This window comes from Psittacula echo, assembly GCF_963264785.1.
Source record: "Psittacula echo genome assembly, chromosome: 3".
Classification (NCBI taxonomy): domain Eukaryota; kingdom Metazoa; phylum Chordata; class Aves; order Psittaciformes; family Psittacidae; genus Psittacula; species Psittacula echo.
Window position 1 is genome coordinate 126,505,257 of NC_137736.1, and position 21,284 is coordinate 126,526,540.

At 47.7% G+C, this 21,284-nt stretch overlaps 1 protein-coding gene across 1 annotated transcript in view; it reads right to left on the reverse strand.

The window, feature by feature from the left end:
• FAM168A (family with sequence similarity 168 member A) overlaps positions 1–20,750 on the reverse strand; it is a 184,486-nt gene extending 163,736 nt beyond the window's left edge. Inside the window, exon 1 of the mRNA XM_080613618.1 lies at positions 20,599–20,750. The gene's annotated coding sequence lies outside the window, so the exon portion shown is untranslated. The remainder of the gene's footprint in view (positions 1–20,598) is intronic.
• Positions 20,751–21,284: the final 534 nt, after the last annotated feature.

The window sequence follows — 21,284 nt, forward strand, 5'->3', positions numbered from 1 at the left end:
ATTTAATCTTTATTAAAAACACACACTTGAATTTGGATGTCATTAACTCAAGAGCAGGATTCTTCTTGATTTCTTCCAAGGGGGTTATATTCTTGTACTAGTCAACAAGCAAGTGGTTTCTAAAGGATTACAACTGACACTTGGAGTGAAGGAGAGGTTCCAATTTGCACATTGTTATTCCCAGCTTTTCACAAATGGGTTTAAATCACCTCGGTTTTCCAAAGCCAATCTCTCATATTGGTGTGGAATGAGCACACTTGTTATTTATTCCTAAGCAGATGCTTTTCAGTGTATTTTAGAACATTATCTCAACCAACTAAAACAAAACAACGTGAGACCATATTTCACATCTGCTGTCTCTGACCTGTGTAGCTACAGGACTGTAGTGATGCACAGTAAAGAGTCAGATGAAGTGAAGCTGTCCCATCTTTCACATCTGACTGCATCTGGAGACAGAAGAGAGATTGTTCCCAATAATCTACTCCAAACATATGGACAGATGAGTTAATGTGGTGCAAGCACAGCCTAAGAGCTCATCTCAGTCTCCCCTCGGGCAGGTTCAAGCCATTCCCCTTGTCCTGTCCCTACAGGCCCTTGTCCAAAGCCCCTCTCCAGCTTTCCTGCAGCCCCTTTAGGCACTGGAGCTGCTCTAAGGTCTCCCCTTCAGGAGCCTTCCTTCTTCTCATCTTTCCTTCTCCTAATGAGCTTCATCACTATTGGACCACCACTTGCTGCAGGGAACACTAAAACACGGGAAATTCTAAACGTCTTCTGCTGACTTGAGCCTCAGGCATGGAAACAAACACTTCAAGTCCTACTTCAGGGGCAGGAATTGCAACAAATGTTATTTGCAGTAGACAGTGGAAAGGCAGGGAGGGAGGCACAGGAAAAAATGCTCTTCCCGTTCTTCCCAGGCTCCTCAAGCACATTCACGTCCCCTTGACTACCAACTTTCCACATCTTCAGCTCTTGTATCCCAGATGGCAAAGCAGACCAGCTTTCTAGAAACTCGTATCTTCTTTATAGCCCAATAAAGGGCTTTGACTAAAACATTCAGGCTACACCAGCCTGTCCAAAGTCTTCCACAGCCAGTCCCTACAGGGAAATGTGGGTAAAGAGGACACAGTTGTCAACCTGCACTTTCACAACCTCCCACCCCAGTTTCTTGCATCGCTCAGGTTCTTCTCTATGCCCTAAATCTCTCACCTCAGTCGCTCATATTCAGCTTTTGGGACAAAGAAGCCATGGAGCCAATTTTTACTTCCTTTGATCAATCCTGTCCCTCTGTACAGACAACAGCTTAAAAACCATTAGTCTTGATTATGTTATCCAAATGCTTGTGAGGATCTCATCTTTCCTGTCATTTATTTAGCTCTGAATCCCTTGACAATACATCTAAAGTATTCTTAGATCACATCAAACATCACTCCAACCAGCAGTTTGCACTGTGAGGCAGAACTGGCAGAAGCAGGTTTTAGATGCAGACAAAGCCTGATCAATGCATGTGGCACATAGCTCTGAAAGCTGCTATGAATAGAGTCCGAGTCATACCCAGGCTTCAATGACCGCAACAGATCATCTAGAGGCATCCAGATACCACAATACATCACCTGGAGCCAGAGGATTTCAACAGAGTCTTTGTCTTGCAGCTCACACACCTTTCAGTATCCTCGTTGCATCATTTTAGCTGACATGCACATCCAAATCCATTTTATAAAGGTTTCTGAATTAGCTGCCAAAGGCAGAACAGTCCAAGGTAAATGCTCAGGATGAGATCAGTTTGGGGAGAAAGGGAGTTTACAGATGGTTTGTAAATAGTAATTATACAGGTGGTTGCACTTCATAAATCCACACCTCAACTGATACTAAATTGAGATCACGTCCACTGCCCTGTGAGCATCGTCAGATTTCACAGGATCATGGCCTGGTTTGGGTTGGTAGGGATCTTAAAGCTCCTCCACCTGCTCCATCCAGTCTCCCCCAGCCTGGGTTTGCGCTGGGGATTGGCCTGACCCAGGGGCAGGACCTTGCCCTTGGCCTTGTTGAGCTTCATGAGGTTCACTCATTCCCACCTCTCCAGCCTGTCCTGGACCCTCTGGATCCCATCCCTTCCCTCCAGTGTCACTGCACCACACAGCTCGGTGGCATCAGCAAACCTGCTGAGGGTGCTGGATCCCACTGTCCGTGGCACCAGTAGCTCATCTCAAAGCAGACCACATTGCCACATGGGTCCTACAGCTTTTAGAGACTCTCTACTATAAATAAATACCAGACTTTTACCCCTAACTCTCAGCAACACAATTCCATTCCCATGGTCACCATGTGTGCGACAACATTTTTAGGGCTTGCCTTCTGCTTGCAGTTAATTTGAGCTGCCCTTCCCAGAGTGCCATCCTGCACGGGGATTTTTAATGGAATGAAGTACTAATTTTAACCATAGAATCACAGAATCAACCAGGTTGGAAAAGCCCTTTAAGCTCATCCAGTCCAACCATTGCCAGCACTGCCAAGGCCACCACTGCCCCATGGCACTGAGGCCTCATCTCCACGGGGTGTGAACCCTTGCAGGGACGGTGCCTGCAGCCCTGCCCTGGGCAGCCTGTTCCAATGCCTGAGCACCCTTTGGGGCAGGAAATGTTCCTCAGCTCCATCTAAACCTGCCCTGGTGCAGCTTGAGGCCGGTTCCTCTTGTCCCATCCCTTGTTCCTTGGGAGCAGAGCCCAGCCCCTCCTGGCTCCATCCTCCTCTCAGGCACTTGTAGGGAGCCATCAGGTCCCCCCTGAGCCTTCTCTTCTCCACACTGAACCCCCCAGGTCCCTCAGCCCTTCCCCATCACACTTGGGCTCCAGGCCCTGCACCAGCTCCATTTACCTAAAGCAAAAGTTGACCCATTAAGTAAAAACTGGTGTTTCAATTGAACTCCATCACCTCCTATCACATCCCCTGTGATACAGCCACAAGTTAACGGTGCCTGCGGCCTTTCCATGATTCTTCCTGCCTGAGAAGAAAAGATTTTTCATGGTTTCATCAGCATAAAGGCAAAAAAAATATCACAACTGCAATGAAATTCCCCTTCTCTTACCGCATGCTGTTAAATATCACCACAAACTGAACCTAATACTCAACAACATACCCTTTGTGTTGGCCTACACAGTTCTAAAAGAAAATGATCAAATAGGGGGATTTCTAGTGATGGAAAGTGCTATTTTTTCCTCTGATCATTCATTACAAGGGGTGCTCCACCTCCCTAATAATGCCTCACTTCCTCTGCCCTGTCCAACTTCCCCTTTAAAACACTGATTTTAGGTACAACTTCCTTGGAAGAACATTCAGTGCCTGGAATTTTCACTCCATGATGCTACTGCAGTCAAGCACTCCCTCTGATAAGCAAACCAGACCGAGCTCTGAGCTTCTCTCTGTGTTTTTTCTTGTCCTCAGCCTATTTCTGTGTTTCTTCTGTTCCCCTACGACTTACCCAAGAGCTATTTCAAGCCATGGAACTCATCCACAACCTTCCCGTATGAAAGTCACGAGTCCCAAATACAGGAATGGGATTTGGTCTCTTCTAAATATTTTCTTGCTCATAAAGTTAACAATGCTACAGCATCAACCCTCGTGTTCACACAAACCTGCTTTGCGCACCACTGACCTTGTCATCCCTTTGAGCATGACTACTCACAATAGTAATTCCACTCTCGTTCTGGAGGCCACTCTTACCTCCAGCAGCATTGCTTCAATGTCTATTCTAGCTTCCTTTCTGAATGCAGCCTAAATCAAACACAAAGATGATAAGCTCAAGGTACCAAGCTATCGGAACCACCTCGTGTGATAATACCTGCCTTTGATGAGCATGTCTAAAGGGGAGAGATAAACAGTCTCCACATCATAGAATCCCAGAATCCCAGGCTGAAGGGACCTCAGAGATCACCTGCTCCAACCTTTCCAGGCACAGCATGACCTACACTAGATGACCAAGCACCCTGTGCAACCCAATCTTAACAGTGTCCAGTGCTGGGGACTCACCACTTCCCTGGGGAGATTATTCCAATGGCTGCTTGATCTCATTGGGAATGATTCTCCTCTTGTGTCCATTGGGAATCTCCCCAGCAGTAACTCGTGCCCATCAGCCCTCAGCTTTCCCATCGGACTCCTTGTCCAAAGGGAGTCTCCATCTTCTCTGCAGCCCCCCTTTAACTCCTGGCACATGGATCAGGTCTCCCTGAGCCTTCTCTCCTCCAGCTGAACAGTCCCAGCTCTCTCAGCCTTTCCTCACTGCTGCCCAGCCCTTGGACCATCTTTGCGGCCCGTCTCTAGCCCAGCCACAGCTTTCCTGCGCAGCAGGAACCTGACCCCATGTTCCAGGGGTGGCCTGACCAGCACCCAGCACAGTGGGACAATGACACCTTCATCCCTGTGGTGATGCCCTTGGGGATGTTCCCCAGCACCCTTCTTACAAGAACACATTGCACTGTCCCTCCAGGCTGGGCAGCTGGGGACCAGGAGACACCAAGGTGTCCATCAGCTCCTCTATTTCATGGGCCATCCCTTACTGTTCCGCCTCTCTGTATGACATGTCATTTGTGCTGGTGACTAATAAATACACTGTTGGTCCACTGCTAGTTCATTGAAACCCTTCCAAACCCAATCTGCTTGCCCATAATAACCTCCTGGTTTTAATCTGATTAATATCATCTTTCTCTGAAAACACACTGCCAATTTGCTTTATCAAAGTATCACTTGGTATTACAACAGCTCAGAAGTCACAGTTCCACGGGACACAGTTCAAAGAGCAGCTTCATTTGTTGATACATCCCCTGAGGTCTCAGCACAGCACCAGGCCTGCAGATGCTGCAGGGCTGAGGTTTCTTCTCAGTGCTGCTGCTCTCCTCTGAGCTACTCATCTGAAAACAACAATTCGAGCCCAGTCAACCCTATTTAATTTCATAGAGAGAAAATAAACCTATTTAGGCATTATTAACTTAACTTCATATAAACTTGACAATAAGTCATAATGTAGATGAGCTCTAACAAGACTGAGCTCAAGACTTTAAGTGCTATTGTATTGTCTGAGGTTTGGCTGTGTCTCAATGTTCTTATATGAAGGTATTTTTAAGGGGTGGTTGTTGCATGCCATGGGATACAAGGCAGAATCCCAAATAGGTAAATTGATACTAACCTTGGAAAAGTGGATTTTCAGAACTTTCCTGATCTATGGCTTTTAACAGATGTAAGTTTGGAGAAACTAAAGAGCCTGAAGTGAAAATAGTGGTGTCTTTAGCATTTAATGATGGATTCTGACCCATTTTGTGTGCTTTTGCAAAGACCAACTAGTTACCGAGTGACCAAACTGATCACCCAGTGCTACTGAAGGAGCAAGTCCAGCACCACCAAGGATGAAGAGTATCACAGAATGGTTTGTGATGAAGTGACCTTAAAGCTCCTCCAGCTCCAACCCCCTGCCATGGGCAGGGACACCTTCCACTAGAGCAGCTTGCTCCAACCCCTGTCGAACCTGGCCCTGAACACACACATCACACACACAGCAGACAAGCTGCCACTAAAATCCATCACAAACTCCTTGCAAATCCAAATACATGTTGTTATTTCTATGAGAATCAAATCACAGCAATCTGAGTCCTGCAAACTACACTGTTACTGAGACAAACATCTTATCTAAACAACTATCAGATAAATACTGTCTATCTATGGAGTTTGTCTGCAGGTTCCATCAGGGGAGTGCAGCTACCATAGATACCTGATGCATGAAAAGAATGTATTCTTTTTCCCTCTGAGGGTGCTGAGGCGCTGGCCCAGGGTGCCCAGAGAAGCTGCGGCTGCCCCACCCCTGGCATGGATCCCAAGGCCAGGTTGGACACAGGGGCTTGGAGCAAGCTGCTCTAGAGGAAGGTGTCCCTGCCTGTGGCAGGGGTTGGAGCTGGATGAGCTTTAAGGTCCCTTCCAACCCAAACCATTCCATTGTGATTCTCTGATTCTATGCTTCTAGTTCAAGAATGTGTGACTCTGTGCTGTATCACTTCATGAATTGAGTCCAATCATGACACTTGTAAGAGCTGAAGATTCAGGGAGTAAGAACATAATGCACTATAGTTGCCTTTAAGACAGTCCCCTAGATGAAAATCAGCATTAAGATAAACTCAGGTCTGATTCAGTAGAGATAGTGCAATTATTCTGAAAACAAACAGTGAGGTAAGGAAACTTGGAATTAAGAGGTAAATTTTAGGACTCAAACTATACTTAGGGTATGAAACTAAAGATTACAGCCCAGAGCCTTTCCCGCCGTGGCAACAAACATGTTTAGAGCTGAGATATTTTTGTGTCTGTCATCCCAGATTAGCTATTTATTTTTGAATAGAGCCTTTTCATTTTCCTCTCCTGTTTAGTAAGTGGCAACAGAATCTTGAGGGTTTGTTAGTAATGTGTATTACAGTGTCAAACAGGAAGAAATTAGCCCTGAAAACCAGTATTTCTAAGTCTAAATGCTGAAGGAGCAGCACTTCTCATGGTTAAGCTCCTGGAAAACAGAATTGGCTTTAAAACTCAGGTACCTGCAGCCTCTTATCTCCGAAATTGGAGGGATACAGTTATCTTCAAAACCTATCTTTAAAGGCTCCCAGCTATCAAATGTCCCTGCTTTATCTGAGAGCATTTTGGCTTCCTTTCCTGGTTTTAACTGTTCTTGTTTCTTCACTCTTGTGTGGTGCCTACAAATACAGAATGAACCAAATCAGGAAGAAATCCTCAGGGTTAATTATATGGAAAGAACAAAGAAATCCTGAGTGGAATTTCCAGCAGCAATGGATTGTTCTCCTCTCTCTAAATAAGAAAACAACCCCAAAAGGTGATGCCAGGAACAAGTCCCCATTGATTCAGGTACTTCTGGGGGAGGTTTCTAGTCTCTGAATATGCTGAGTATTTTTGTGGGTTCTAACTGTGCTGCTTGAAACGGACGGAAAACGCCTGAGGGGTTTACCAGCTCTCATGCTACTGATCACTGCCTACTGTTACCACTGTGGCAGGAAGCACAGCTCCAATTGAGGCAGATTTCCCTTCTCAGTATCAGGAATAGACTCAGGATACTCCCCAATAATCTTAAAATGGATACTCCCATTCAATTATTTCACTATAAAAAGATTTGCAGAGGCTACTGATCTGCAACGAAGCATCTGGGTTTCGTCTTGAGAGCACATCTTAACCAAATTATCTCTCTTGATGTTTTTTCTGACCCCTTTTTACTAAAGGGAAAGATCCCCAAGAGCACAACAAAACTGAGTCAGCTCCTGGTGTCTTCTCAAGCCAACAAAAGAAACACTTAAAAACCAACTAAATAAATAAAAGGGAGTTGTCCTGCTCAAATCATACAGCCAACTGGAATGGAAAAGGCCTTTAAACATCCCCTCAAGTCCAACCATTGCCAACACTGCCAAGGCAACCACTAACCCATGGCACTGAGGCCTCATCTCCACAGTGTGTGAACCCTTGCAGGGCCGGTGCCTGCAGCCCTGCCCTGGGCAGCCTGTTCCAATGCCTGAGCACCCTTTGGGGCAGGAATTGTTCCTCAGCTCCATCTAAACCTGCCCTGGTGCAGCTTGAGGCCGGTTCCTCTTGTCCCATCCCTTGTTCCTTGGGAGCAGAGCCCAGCCCCTCCTGGCTCCATCCTCCTCTCAGGCACTTCTAGGGAGCCATCAGGTCCCCCCTGAGCCTTCTCTTCTCCACACTGAACCCCCCAGGTCCCTCAGCCCTTCCCCATCACACTTGGGCTCCAGGCCCTGCACCAGCTCCGCTGCCCTTCTCTGGCCCCGCTCCAGCCCCTCAATGTCTCTCTTGCAGTGAGGGGCCCACAGCTGAACATGGGATTGAAGGTGCAGCTTCTAGAATTCCTAGAAGATCACAGAATCCCAGACTGGTTTGGGTTGGAAGTGCCCTCAAAGCTCATCCAGCTCCAACCCCTGCCATGGGCAGGGACACCTTCCACTAGAGCAGCTTGCTCCAACCTGGCCAGACACTATCCCTGAACTTACTCTTCCCCTTCCAATTCATGCTTTGCAAGGTTTCCATGTCGGGTATTTTCGTGCCACCTCAGCACACAAGTCAGAGAAGCATCTCAGATGGAGTAGCAAAGTGTCCCATTCCCTTACCTCAAACACATGGTGAAAGTACACCTCCAGGATGCTATTACAATTTCTGAAGCCAAACTTAGGCTCATTTAAGTCAATAAATTCATAGTATTACCAGAAGGTGAGGTATCACCTCTTCTCCCTTCTCCTTGGCCATGCGTTCCCAAGCATCATGATGGAAACATCACTGGGCAGCTCCAAGAAGAAGGTATCAGCACCATCAGCACCTCCTGAAATGATGCCTTTGACACAAGATACATGAGTGTGCAGCAGGAGGGAGGGCAGAACAGCAGCTTTCATAGACCAAAGACTTGCACCCACCTAAACCAGCAATAAAACCAGGTTCTCAGCCCATCTGGTGCACGTTTAACACAGGAGGAACTGGGCTAATTGATACTTCTCTACCTCTAAAAGCACTGTTATGTTAAATACAGAAGTGAGAAGGAAGTCATAAACATACTTCAGATGGTTTTCATACATAGTCTAAATGCTCTATCATCAAATACTATCTCCTGATACTTGGCTATCAGCGCCTTTAGAGCACAGTGTATTTCCCAGGAGGCAAGCAAAAGCCTTCAGTACGTGCTGTATCAAGGGGATGAGCTAAAATTACCGCAAGACACCTACACAAAACCTCTTGCCTTCAAAGAACAGCCTCAGGATTGCTGGAGTTGGGATTCTGGATTCCCTTCAGGAATTTGCAGTCATGAAATACAACCATGATTCTTATTCTGCTGAGATGTAGATGCAGATCACAGCAAAGGGTCCCTTTGTCTTCAAGTGTATTTTGCACTGGAGGATCTCAGAGCTTGGGGTTGTACCTTTTGGCATCAACAGGATTGTTTTAGCTTCAACAAGAACTTATGGGCAGCTCTTCAGGGAACAGTTAGTGCTTGAGATGTTATATGGCTGCTGGGAAGGAAATAAACATCTTATGTCCACTGGATGCTTCTGATTTATGTAGAAAGATGTACTAGAGCCAGAAGTAACAGTAATGGGCAAAATTCAAACTTTCTGGATCACAGAATCCCAGAATCCCAGGCTGAAGGGACCTCAAAGATCATCTGCTACAACCTTTTCAGGCAAAGCATGACCTAGCCCAGATGGCTCACCACCCTGTCCATTCCAGTCTTAACAGTGTCCAGTGCTGGGGACTCACCACTTCCCTGGGGAGATTATTCCAATGGCTGCTTGTTCTCATTGGGAAAAATTTCCCTCTTGTGTCCAGTGGGAATCTCCCCAAGAGTAAAGATGACTTTGGGCGTGGCAAGGCCCTGGCACAGGGTGCCCAGAGAAGCTGTGGCTGCCCCATCCCTGGCAATGTTGAAGGCCAGGTTGGACACAGGGGCTTGGAGCAAGCTGCTTCCATATGGAAGGTGTCCCTGCCCGTGGCAGGGGTTGGAACTGGATGAGCTTTAAGGTCCCTTCTTCACCATCTCAGTAGGGCACAAACCAAAAGCCAAAGAATAAGGGATTGTTTTCCTCAACATTTTCCCACTGTCTTTTGATTAATACAAACACACACACAAAGCAAGAAATATGAAATAATAATAAAAAGGTAAAATCACAGGAAGGTCAGATAAAACCTAAACCCACCAAACACACACACAACCTCCTCCAGCTGATGCTGTAGGAAGAAAACTCTGTGATTCATCAGCTCTGCAGCTTATCTTGATAGCCAGAAAATCCTGATAACACTGAGAAAAACATTTTCCAGAATCAATGTTCCTCCCTGCCCCAGGAGAAAGCTGTGCTGAAAGTCCTCTCAGATTTAAAACCAAGATTGTCAACAGAGTAAAGCCCAACTAATCCTGGCTGCCAGCATGGGTCTGGGGAAAAAGCCTGGCAAGGAGATAAGATTCAAATCAGGAGTTTCACGGATCAAAGGCACCAGCCTGAAGTGGGAACCGAAATGAGTGACGCACCAGAACAGCCTCTGCAGCACATTCTGGGAGAGCCAATTCCATGGAAGTGGAATAATTTGGTGCTGAAAAACTCCCTACAGAGTCATAGTCATAGAATGGTTTGAGTTGAAGGGACCTTCAAGCTCATCCAGTCCCAAACCCCTGCCATGGGCAGGGACCCCTTCCACTGGAGCAGTTTGCTCCAAGCCCCTGTGTCCAACCTGGCCTTGAACACTGCCAGGGATGGGGCAGCCACAGCTTCTCTGGGCACCCTGGGCCAGCGCCTCAGCACCCTCACAGGGAAGAGCTTCTGCCTAAGAGCTCATAAATACCTATCAACCTTTTTTATGAGTGGTATTTTGCTAATGATGAATGATGATCTCATGGTCAGATCATGGGAGACGAGAATCTGGTTCTTCCCATGCCCACGATTTCCCTCCAGTTCACCAACTGCATAAGCAGTGCCTCAGTTTCCCCTTTGCAGTATGGCAAAAAGGCTTGGTAACGCCTGTACTTCCCAAGACAGATTAAACATTGGGAGATGCCGCAGCTCCCTTCAACCCAAACCAGGCTGGGATTCTATGATTTGGGTTCTCCAGCAGGGAGATCTCCCCTGAGGTGAAAGCATAAGGCTGAACCAGATTATGAATCCATTTCCAAACAATCACCATTGAAGACACTTCTGTTACATGGAGGTTTGGATGAAAAGGCTGGTCACAAATTGGCCTAAAGCAGATGTGAGTAAAACAAGCTTCCTACCGGCTGAACACAAAAACAGAGCACCCAGCTTTCTTTTGGGAGAAGGGGATACCATATCAACCACAGATAACAGGAGATACACACACTGTCGAGTACTGACAGAGACAGAATGTCAGTGAGGAGCATCAGGAAAGCAGAAGAAAGTCAAGGACAGGCAGAGAAACCCCCATGGTGTAAGTCACACACATACATGTGCATGGATTTAGTGTTGGCAGGAAAGAACGACCTTGGAATCCTGAGCAGACCTGTCTCCTGCTGTTTGCTTCAGCCTGTGTTGGGGAAAAGCAGCCTCTGCAAACATGCTCTGCAAATCAGCACAACTGCCTCTGAGGAATACCTGCCTGGCATCGATTTCCTCTTTCATCATACCATCACAAATATTGGCTAAACTCTGGTCACAAGCAACCACACAGACTGGGAGCAGCAACTCAGCATCAGCTGGAGCTAAGCAGATGAGGAAAGATTTCAGGGATCCTGGAAAAGAACTGAAAGGGAAAGGCTAAGTGAGGTTTTGGCAGCCTTTGCGTGGTGCCATGCCAGGCTTTTTCTTCCCGGTGCTTGAGTGTACTAAGAGGAAGCTCCGAGGATCTGGCAGAAGCTGCCTCTGAAACAGGCAGGAATCTGCCAGTCAATGGGATCTTCTGCACGAGACAGTGGCTTTTGCTGAGTGCAGAGCTCAGGGAGAGCCAGAAAGTGCAGCTGAGTGCCTCAAAACACCAATGTTCTTAGCCCTGCACCCCATCATAGCCTGACTGTACATCCACAGGCAGCTGATCCCCGAGCCGTAACACACATCCAGTACTTGATGCAATAGGAGACCCAAAAAGGTCATTGAACTGAACAAGGCTGCACGACTGACGAGATACTTGGATTTGAGTGATGGAATGATACTGCAGGGAACAGAGAGAGCAGGAATTGCAAAGGCAGCATCTTTCCAACTAATAAGACACCTTCCCAGGTGAAACTGCTGATGCAGCCAGGAAAGGAATAAGCTAAACACAAGAGAAGGACACTTAGAAGGGGAAATGAGGTTCAAAGTCAGACAAGAGCATCCATGGAGAAAATGGATGTTCTGTTGCTATCTAGGGATGTGAGGAGGCTGAAATACAACAGGAACAAATCAAATCCTTACCAGCAAGGAGGAGGAAAATCTGATGTGATGAGCAAGTGGCCTTTAGAATCATTAGTTCAATGGTGTTCAGAAATGAAAGGGAAGTGATGGCTGCAACGTGGCCCTATAAAAAAGGGGGGGAAAGGCTCAACTCTGTCAGTTATCAGCACTGCAGAGGAACTGGATTTTCAGGGGAACTTAGAAACATAGAATGGTTTGGGTTGGAAACGAACTTCAGTTCATACAGTTCCAATCCCCTGCCATGGGCAGGAACACTTCCCACTAGGCAAGGAGCTGGGTACAAGACTCCATAAGGAGAAAAAAAGATCGTGTATGGAAGACATGGGGCGGACACAGGATGGGTACAGAAACTCTGAGGAGCAAGTGATTACAGGGGATTAGTTTCCTAAAATCATAGGGGACAATTAAAAACACAAAGTAACTTCTATGGACCTCATTATAACCAGTAAAAGTGTGGCAATCACTGGACTGGAAGCCTTGACAGCAGAGAGAAAGAACAGACTCACATTAAAATATATCTACATCTAGTAATTCAATCAGGATTGCAAAATGCCTTGATTTGAATAATTGATTTTAACTTGTGTGATGTTTGTACTTTTTAATTATCATCTTAATGAAATAGCAGCAGCATCACAGAATCATTGAGGCTGGAAAAGGCCTTTAAGATAATCAAGTCTGACCGTAATGAAAATAGGCATCACTTGAGATGCTGGTTTCTCACAAATATAACTTAGCAGAGGGGAAAAATTAAGGAATTTGCATATAGATGATCCACTTCTATTCACCACGAGGCTTCAAAGTGCTTTTGGGATCAAAAAGGAAAGAGCTACAGAGCAGAGTTTGGAAAAGCTTCTAAAGTAAATGAGAGCTTTAACTCCCCTTGCAAACAAGGGGAACATACAAGGAAGAATCCCAGACTGGTTTGGGTTAAAGGGACCTTAAAGCTCATGCAGTTCCAGCCCCCTGCCACAGAAACTAATTCAAATTAGACCTCAATTTTTAATCAGAGAGGATAATTAATTGCTGAAAATATAACAAGAAAAGTGGTGGCCTCTTAATGACTTGAGATCTTCCATTTCAAACTCACTGTCCTGGTAGAAGGTAAACAGTATCCAAGATAAATAGTCATTGGGCTCCTTTACCAGGGAAAATCTAAGTATCTGTGGTTTCCAGGTCACTCTGATACAGCCTTAAGCTCTAGGAACTCTCCTCTAAGTCCATACAGAAAGCCACCAACACAGCATCATCCCAACAGCATACAAAGTAAATCTCCTGGCCTCCATAGGGGGAGAAGCAGGACAGCATCTGACCCAATCCCGCTGTGCAATGGCAGGAAGAAATCTCCAGGCTCCAAATTTCCATGGTGGAAACAGAGTTAGCACATCTACAGACAAGGATCTTGCAAGGCTTAATCTAGGGAGGTCTACAAAGACCTTTCAAGAAGCTTGGACAGAAGCAGCCTCAATGGTACATAAACAGCTACAGGTCACTGGGATAGAGGCAGCATCAGAAAGGGAAGAGGTAATCTCTTGGCTGTGGTGTTGTGGAAGAGGAGGAGAGGACAACATGAGCTGTGCTGGACACTTTGCTAAATGGCAATGCGAAAGCAACCAAGAGCTCTGAGGGGTTTATGCCTTTTCTTTAGAAGTTGTTTGTATCATCCAGCGAGGAGTCACAACAACAAAACCTCCAGATGACACCCATCTGCTGGAAAACACACAACACACAGAATCACCCAATGGCTGAGGCTGGGGATCATCTCATCCAAGCTCCTTGCTCCAGCTGGGTCACCCGCAGCACATTGCTCAAGATCGTGTCCAGGCAGCCCCTGAATACATACAGGGAAGGAAATTCTACAGCCTCTCTGGGAAACCTCTAAAGCTGAGACACCCACATGGTAAACAAGTTCTTGCTCATGTTCAGGTGGAACTGCTGTGGTTTAGTTTGTGCCTGTTGCCTCTCATCCCATTGCTGGCACCACTGAGAAGAGCCTGGCTCCATCCTCTTGACACCCTCCCTTCAGATACCTGTACACATTGACCAGATCCCCCCAGAGACTTCTCTCGTCCAGGCTGAACAGGCCCAGCTCCTGCAGCCTTTCCTCATAGAAGAGATGCTCCAGATCCTTCATCATTCTCACAGCCCTTCACTGGACTTGCTCCATGAGCGCCAGGTCTCTCTCATACTGGAGAGCCCAGACCTGGACACAGAGCCCCAGGGAAGGCTTCACCAGGGCTGAAGAGAGGGAGGATCAGCTCCCTCCACCTGCTAGCAATACTCTTCCTGATGCAGCCCAAGACACCATTGGCCACCTTGGTCCCAATGTCCCATTGCTGGCTCATGGACAACCTGGTGTCCATCAGGTCCCCCCAGTTACTTCTCCACAGAGCTGCTTTCCAGCAGGTCAGCCCCCAGCCTGTGCTGGTGTGTGGGGTTATCCCTCCCCAGGGCCAGGACCCTGTACTCGCCTTTTGTTTTACAAAGCCTAATGCACTTTAAGACATGATTTCTTGCTGGTGAATGCCAGTAAACACATATGTGAAATCCAGCTCCAGGAATTACACAAGGAAAGCTTAAGCTCAGATGAGAACAGATGATGATACCACATTTATCTCCTGAGCCCACAACATAAGGCTACTATCACAGAAGTAGCCAACTCAAACCAAGTATCTTCTCTACAACTTCCATTTGCATGTGTGTGCGTTATATAGAGACAGAGAAAGAATTCTTAGGGAAAGAAATGAGATCAGTCCATACGCAGAAACTCGGCTACAGGGGAAAGTTCAGCATTTGGGCTTCAGATGCTACAGTAAAGACAAAGAAACCATTTCTCAGATTCCTGGCACTGCATTTTAAGACTTCAAAAACCCTGTTGTGAATCTAAGTTGAATCAAGAGCAAGCTTGAGCTTTAACCTGCTCTAGGAAGAGTAGGGGGTAAGACAATAACCCAAATAACCACATAAACCCCCTTGTCCATTCAAGAAGCGAGCTGTCATTACCCACAAATCCAAGTATAAAGCACCAAAAGGAAAACTGGGGCATAGCAAACTGTGCTCAGAACACTCACTTATCTCCAGGATAGATTTCCAACATCAAATTCCACACGTTATCAAATTGAGAGAGCTGAGTATCTAACACCAAAGAAAGGAAAAGCTCAAACACTGCTTTAATTTGTGGCAGATAAACTAAAGTGTCTCATGCCATAAAAGAGGCAGATCTTCTATATTAAGCTTCACATTAAATTAGAAGCAAGAAAAAACCCTGCAGAACCCAAGATGCGCTGCTCTAGTTTAACTTTTGCTGCTGTCTGCAATCCTTATCCGTGTTATCAGAGAAATAGACATGCCCAACAGGCATGATGGCATCTAGGCTTGCTTTTTTTGCCAATTTAGTACTTTTTCTCTCATAAAACACTCTAAGCTTGTCTTCCATAATCCTCCCAAAGCCAAGGCAAGAAAGGCAAAAATGTTCAGCCCACAAATACACTTCAGCATTAATCTTCCTATTGGGGAAGTTACTGTATGAATTCTATGATAAACCCCATTTTTCTGCTCTCACTTTCCATTTTCCCACCTTCCAGTTTTCCATGTGACTGTTTCACAGAGAGGAAGGAAAGACAGGGGAAAGTACAGCCAAGTACAAACCAGCATCTCCAAATCCTCTCACAACTGCCTCCTAAATGGTTTGCTGGAGAGAGTCCACAGAGCCACATTTTGTTCCTCACAGAAAGCACACAGACACTTGAAATTCCTTTGCAGTGCACAGGGGTTCCAGCACATCCATAGTAAACAACTCAGAGGAACTCTTAAAAAGTAGTCAAGTATTACTCACACTGTGAGGAAACCAAATGTGTCTCAAAGGAACCTCTTTCCTTCTATGTTTCACTGAAAAGTACAGGATTATGCCATGAATATCATCCTCATCATCACTTCCCTACAGGGTTCCAACAGGAAAAAGGGATGAAATATAAGGTTTAGCTCAATACAAGCACAATGAACTGTGTCATTTGCTTCCAGACTGAGAAAGAGATTCTAGGCAGAGATAAAGAACAAAATGCTCATACTTAGTGAAGTTCTACATGAAAAATGTACCCGGAAATGAACCAGATTTGAGTGTTCATGTTCCTGTTCGGTGCCCAAGTCCCAAAAGAACTCTGGTTCCTAAAAGCAGCTTCATACTCAAGAGCTTCCACAAATTTCAGATGATGTGCAAATGCTGGATATACCTTAAGAGTTGGACATCCCCTGATGGGATCTTTAATTTTGGCTCTGGGATTCCTGCTCCAGACACCCATCACAAAGCACCTGCCTCTCAACAACAGAAAACCCCGAACATTCACTTCTTTTCTTGCCACTGATTCAAACTAAGTCAATAAACATAAAATCCCACATCAAAATAATGCCCTCAACAAAGAAAAGCATCAGTATATCAGATTATAACACAAAACGGCCCTGGAGACATACAAGGCCAGGTTGGAATGGGCTTGGAGCAAGCTGCTCTAGTGGAAGGTGTCCCTGCCCATAGCAAGGGTTGGGACTGGATGAGCTTTAAGGTCCCTTCCAACACAAACCAGGCTGGGATTCTATGAAAATACTACACCTTGCTCCAAAATCAGCAAGACAAGCACTTATGTCATATCAAGTTTTACATAAAGATCATCAACAACCACCCACAAGCACTTCCAAGCTCTTCCCCACCCACTCAAAACTTCACCCAAACTCCATCCTACAACCCCTACCTCTTAGCCTGGCAAAGGATCACACACAGAATACACAGAATGGTTTGGGTTGGAAAGGATCATCCAGTTCCAGCCCCCTGCCATGGGCAGGGACCCCTTCCTCTAGAGCAGCTTGCTCCAAGCCCCTGTGTCCAACCTGGCCTTGAACACTGCCAGGGATGGGGCAGCCACAGCTTCTCTGGGCACCCTGTGCCAGCGCCTCAGCACCCTCACAAGGAAGAGCTTCTGCCTTAGATCCAACCTGAACTTCCCCTGTTTCAGTTTGAACCCATCACCCCTTGTCCTATCACTACAGTCCCTGATGAAAGGTCTCTTTCCAGCATCCTTGAAGCCCACTCTCCATATACTGAAGCTGACCATGGTGACTTGGAGATTTAAGCAACAAAATTGAGCCTAATTAATTAGAAAGATCACAGCACGCTAACAAACAAGACCATGCTTGGTTATGAACCTCCACTTCCCACCCAGCTTCTTCTCAGATCTCACACGATCTCACCAGCAAATAAATCAGAGCTGGTGCTGTACAAAAATGACCTCACTTGCACTTTGAGAGTGATGCAAGTGTCCCTCCTCCCTGAGCACACTGGCTAAGAACACAGCTCTCATGGGGATGCTTCAAATACTTCTGATTCAGCCCAGCACTGGGAGAAGGAGGTTGGCAGCACTTTGCACGTCTGTCACCTCATGACAAGGATCACCCAGCACCTCCACAGCGTGGGGAGATGGTGTTCAACCCTCCACAGACACCCGAGGAGAAGCCAAGCAAGCAGAGCTTTGTCCAGCCAGCACAAAGGGAGCTAATTCAGGGCTGAAATACACAGATAGAAAGTGGTGGTTTAAGGAGAGTTTATGAATTGCAGAGGAAACAGAAAGTACATGGAGCACTTGTGCTGCGGAAAGGGAAATTGGGGCCTCTGCAGATACAATCGAGCCCAAAAGGCATCAGTGGAAGACAAATGAAGATCATAACCCAGGCTGAAGGGAAGAGTGAGCTCAGAAAGGAAGATATAAAAGTTGTGTTTCCCTTCTGACAGCCCCATCAGCTGCTACCAACCACCTGAGAGCTGCAAATCGGCTGAGAGCTATGGGTGGAAACAGGAGGTTTCCAGCTACCGGAGGAGAAAGGTCTGAACCGTTCCTGTGCCACAGGCAGCAGCAGAAACCCACCCGGATTTAAACCAGCACTGAATCCTGTTTATGCCACCATGCTGGCATTTATGGTGGGCAGGACTCGGCGATCCAGGAGCTCCATCCCAGCTGTGAATGTCCCACTTCCCAGAAAAGGAGACCTGTGCCAATCTGACCGTGGCTGCCTTTGCAAGCTCCCCAAAAGCAGATGCTCTCCTGGATCAAACACCCGCTTCCCTCACTGAAGTGGCTGCATTTGCACCTACACTCCTAAAGTGAGGTTCAGAAGCTCCTCCAGACAGATCACCTAACGAAATTTAGACCCAATTTCATTATAATTCTGCAGAATGCTTCTCTGAAGCGTTTCCACTTGTCTGGGAAATGCTTTCAGGAACACCAAGAGCAGCGTCACCTTTCTTTCCTGTTCTTCCCCATTATCCATGTGGTGGGTTCCATAGGGGAACCCATACCCATAGGAGAGCACAAAAACTTCACTGCCAAGCTTTTAAACATCCTTAATAGTTCACCTACTGCAATGCAGACTTAGCATTGAACTTGACAGATGTGTATCACCCAAGATCACAAAGGACCTCTCCAAGATGTTCTCCCTAAAGGACCGTATCCCATAATTATTTCACATTCATTCGGACACAGTGTAGCTGCTTCATTTTGGCTCCTCACTCCCATTACAACAAATTCAAACCACCTTCATGGCATGGAATCAGGTTGCTTCTGATCCCTTTGTTCCAAAGTGGAAGGGTTATATATGTACCTCTCCAAAAAGCATCCTTCCTAACAGCCAGGGTTTTAATCAACTAAAGAGTACGAAAACACCCCCGTAAATCTGAACAGTAACATCTGAAACACGCAGCACACATTCACTAAAGCCAAAGGCCACTGCAAGCACATCAGGTGAGAGAGATTCCTTCTGATAAATGGGAACAGTTACTTTAGTAAGACTAAAATAATATGAAAGTTAAGATGCATAAGTAGCTAAGTTCATATTTGCAACTTCCAGTGCAAAAGTTAATCAGATTTAATAGAGATTTCAACCAAAAAATATAGATTTCAACCAAAAAATACACTGCTAAGTGATACCAGTCCTTCTAATGATTACATGTATGTAGAAAGAAGAAATAACCAGCCTATAGGTGTTGTCTGGGGTGGGTTTTTTAATGTACTCAACCAAAAAGGTCAAGAGAAGCCATGAAACAGTTAAAAACCCAAACTCACACTCAAAAAGGATAAAAAAACCATCATAAAATAAAGCATTTGGCTGCCAAGTGCTAATTCCCCTTTTCTTTACATTGCTCCATATCATTCCTCAATTGGAGTTCCCCTCCAGAACCACTTCACAGTCTACATTCCATGAAATAATGCAGTCAAGGCAATCAAGTCCAGCAAAACGTTTCCCTAAAGATGTTTCCATCATTCCCATTCCTTAGGAAAAATGAAGCTCTCGCTTCCTCCCTCCCGATTTTAACAGCAAGAACAAACACAGCCCTGCATCTTAAATCATATCTGGATTAAAACAGGGCTAGAAGCACTGGGGGTTTCTCTCTGCTTAGCACAACATGCCTTTGTCCAGGAGAAGGGAAAAAAAGCCTCCTTCAACCTGCTCGTTTTTCTGCATCTGACAGAATTGAGCACTAAACAAATGCCTTTTGAATGAAATTCCGGCTACGGAAATCCAAGCCATAACCTGAAAGCTTATCACGATGCGCAGGGAGGGGGGGAAATCCCCCCCCAAACCCAACACAGCACAAACCCTTTTCTTGAGAATGAGTATTTATTTCATTTCCATTACTTGAGGGCTCCTCAGCTTTCCATAAAGGCACCTTTTCGGGTATGATTAACCCGCTGTATAGCAATGGACTTCACTGCCCTGAAAACCACCACGCCGAAGTATTCAAAGCAATTATCAGTGAAGGAAAAGGGAAGAAAACAAGCAGCCCTTTGACGAAAAGGCACAGAACCCACTATTTTACAGAGGCAGGGAGGACAACGCCGCCTCACGTCTCAGCACCTTGCGCTCTCTGCTTTCAGGCTACAGATGTTGCACCCCGCCATTCCCCCCTTCTCTCTCAGCAAACCTGGGCCATTTTAAACCTGCTCCAAAGGGAGCGGGATGAGGGACACGGCCACAACTCGGCCTTTCCCATCCCATAAAGTTGCTGTCGGGCTCCTCAGTATTCCCTTCTGTCACTCCCGCCACCACCATCATCATCATCATCATCCCCAAGTGCCCCTCTCGCTGTTCGCAGTGGGGATGGGGTGAAGCGGTGCCACCCCCCAACCCTTGGGGTGCCCCCACATCCCCACACCGGCGTCTCCCGAGGGCTCAGAGCAGGAGGAAAGCGCGGCCGCTCCATTTCCCTTCTTCCACACCAACAGAACTTGCCTTGGCCACGATGGGGGGGTCTTCAGCGGGCTCCCTCCCGGCGCCAAGCGCCTCGCAAAGGGGGGCTGAGGTGAACCGAGCCCCAGTGCCCATCACAGTGAAGCCAAATCCCGCCACGAAGGGTGAGGGGGCAAAACAGGCTCTTGGGGCGGGGAGGGGCACAAGCAGCGGGGCCGGGTCTCCCCCCCCCCCCAGGGCGGTGGTCTCCCCTTCCACCACTCGAGGGGGGCCACAGCGCTGACAGGATGCTCCCCCTCCACCGCCGCCATCGCAGTCCAGGCCCCGTCCCCCCGGGAGGCGGGGGGGGGGTCTCACAGCCACCCCCCCCGCTGTCACCCGCAGCCCCCCCTCAGCGCCCTCCGGGGGTGTCGTTGTCCCGCCGCCGTGCCCCCCCCCTCACCTGCGGCTGCTCTGGCGGCGGCGTCCCCTCAGCCGGTGCGGCGGCGGCAGCGCTCCCGCTCGCCCTTCGCCCGCTCCGCGGCTCCTGCCTCTGCCCGCAACCGCTGAGGGAAGGGGCGGGGGGGGGTGTACCACCAGCGGGACCGTTACTGCCGTCGCCAGAACTACAGCTCCCGGCATGCCCTGCGCGCCGCCGCCGCGGTTAGACGCTGGCCGCTCTCCGCGGGGCACGCTGGGTAATGTAGTTCCAGCGGCAGGCGGGGAGGCAGACAGGGCCCGTGTGGCCGCGGGGTACGATGGGAGGTGTAGTGCGGAGGGGCCGAGTGGAGCACCCTGGGCGCTGTAGTACCGCGGGGCATGCTGGGAGTTGTAGTCCGCGCGGGCTGAGGGGATCGTAAAGGCCGCGGACGCGATCCCCACCGGGATGAGCCGAGCGCGGGTCCGGCGGTTACCGCGGCCTGGCCCCGGCTTCCGGACATTGCCCTGGGGCCGCCCGGTGAGCTCCGGCAGCAGCCGTGCCAGCGGCAGGATGCCCGGCCTCGGGGCCGGGCCTAACCCCCTCAGCCCGGCCTCCTCCTCACAGCGCGGGCAGGCCCCGTCCCTCCCCTCGCACACCACAGCGGCCCTCGCCCCCAAGACAACCCCCATTTCCCTGCCAAAAGCCCTCGTCCAACGTTCGGGGAAGGG